Raw genomic sequence first — 2,175 nt, forward strand, 5'->3', positions numbered from 1 at the left:
TATAACTAACCCAATATAGAAGCAGTGTAAAATGCATTTTAATGTAGTATTGTTATATTCAACCATAAATTTTTAAAAGATATTGAAATTACAAATTAAAATATTAGCAATTTATAAAATAAATATATGGTCTAGTTTTCTTTAAAATTATTGTTAACATCAAAACTCTATATATTATATTTTTATTATATTTTATAATTATTTAATAAATTTATTTTAATAATTAAAAATGCATATTATTATTAATTAATTTATATTTAATATATTTATGTTATTAAGCATAATCATATTTATATCAATTATTGAGAATTTATATAGAGTATGTGGTTGATTAGTATAAATGTTGCAATTATTTTTATATGTAAAGTTTTTATATGAATGTTATCCCAACCTTCTGTAATAGCCACATCTTCCATCTGTTGTTGTTTAATTTTGACATGTTTCAAACATTGCATTTATAATTTAATACCTTTAATTGAATTCTTTTTGCTTTTGGGGAAAAGGGTAAAATCAAATTTTCATCCACATTGATGATTCTTTTCCCATCCTCAGATATCGGTTAGTATTAAAAATGTTGAAATTACATGTAGCATTTTTTTAAGATATACTTAAATGATTTTAAATAATAAATAAAAGTTGTAAATTTTTTAACCAACATACCCAAATACTCACCATTTTTTAAAAAATTTAACTTGCTTGTCCACTTAGATGGGTGGGTATGGGTAGATGGGCTAAAAACCCACCCAATGCAGACCTCTAGTTCTGGTTTTCAGCCCTGAATAAAGTCATTTGAGTACAAATAATTAGGATTAATTAACAAAAAAAAATATTTGAACTAATATATTGCAATTAATATTGTAGTAGGTCTCATAAGATATATTAATATCATTAAGTGACTTACTAATTCATAATTTTCAGTTGCTAAAACTTTAGTCTTGATTTATTGATTTGGTAGATTTTAACATTAGTGACACTTGTTTTATAAATGATCTATTAATTTTTTATCATTAAATGTAATAAATATTATAAATAAATAATAGTAGATATAAAAACTTATAATGTAAATTTTAGCAAGATAATTGGTTTTCCTTTCTCTCCAATCTATAAGTTTATTATTGGTATAATCATAGACTAGAATGTTAGAGCATAAAAATAAATAAATTAGAAAACATAACAGTATACCTTATATATATTTTTCTTTAAAAGAGAAGAAATATTTTTTCTTAGAAAAAAAAGAAAGTGCTTTCTTACAAAAAACAATTTGTTAAAATTTTAATAAATATACTTTTGTTCATATCTTCTGATAGGTAAATATCTGGGCTCATAATTGCTAATAATATTTTGAATATCATTAATCAAATTAATAAAATAATTTTGATGAGAATCTAAACGTATTAAGGACTGGTAAATATCTATCTAATTATATAAGGAATATTATCTTGTATTTATTAAAACCTTCAATATCTTTGTAATGTTTTTCAATTTCTAATATTATATTTAATTTTTCTAACTATAAGTTTAATTTAATTATCATTTATTTAAAATTAAACTTCTGGAAGATATTTGCCTTCGAATTTATCCAAATTCGATATATATTTATTTATAGCCATAACGGTGTAACTAAAATGAGAATTGCCAGGTAAAACTGAGAATGGAGAGGTAAAATGAAATTGACAGGTAAAATTTATTTTTATTTTATAGCCTACCAATATTTAAAAATATAAATAAAAATAAATCAAATTATTCAAATTAAAATTATCTAAATAAATATAATAGAATATGGATGAAAGAATAGTCCATAAATTTGTAATATTTATAGAACAGATATATTTTATAGATTTAAACACCCATAATAAAATTTTAAAATTATAAATATATATCCGTTAGATGGCGTAGTATATAAATATTTAGTTTTTAATTAAAAATAATATGAATTATAGGAGCATAGTTTATTTGCTCTGGATTAATTCATTTTATACAAATTTATATAAATAGAAAATAGAAAATATTTGAAGTTATCATTATTTTTGCAGTTATGATGTCCATTCTCAGTTAGGTCATTTTTTTATAGATTTTTGAGAAAATATATATTATTTTTTTGACTTATTTTGTGTAAACTGAGCTGACTTATATAAACATAAAACGAAAAAAATTATAAGTTTCCATCATTATTTT

At 20.6% G+C, this 2,175-nt stretch overlaps 1 long non-coding RNA gene across 2 annotated transcripts; it reads right to left on the reverse strand.

The window, feature by feature from the left end:
* Positions 1 to 210: 210 nt before the first annotated feature.
* On the reverse strand, positions 211 to 1,646 carry LOC135925868 (uncharacterized). Of its 2 annotated transcripts, none has more exons than XR_010571749.1 (4): positions 1,551 to 1,646; positions 1,456 to 1,506; positions 1,286 to 1,412; positions 211 to 990 (listed from the first exon to the last, which is right to left on the reverse strand). It is a non-coding gene; the product is annotated as an uncharacterized LOC135925868 (long non-coding RNA). The 2 variants fall into 2 exon arrangements; XR_010571748.1 differs by having other exon boundaries at positions 1,456 to 1,510; positions 1,551 to 1,632.
* Between the last annotated feature and the right edge of the window lie 529 nt (positions 1,647 to 2,175).

The sequence above is a fragment of the Gordionus sp. m RMFG-2023 genome, chromosome 3, assembly GCF_954871325.1.
Source record: "Gordionus sp. m RMFG-2023 chromosome 3, tfGorSpeb1-WG-v2, whole genome shotgun sequence".
In the NCBI taxonomy this organism is placed as follows: domain Eukaryota; kingdom Metazoa; phylum Nematomorpha; class Gordioida; order Chordodea; family Parachordodidae; genus Gordionus; species Gordionus sp. m RMFG-2023.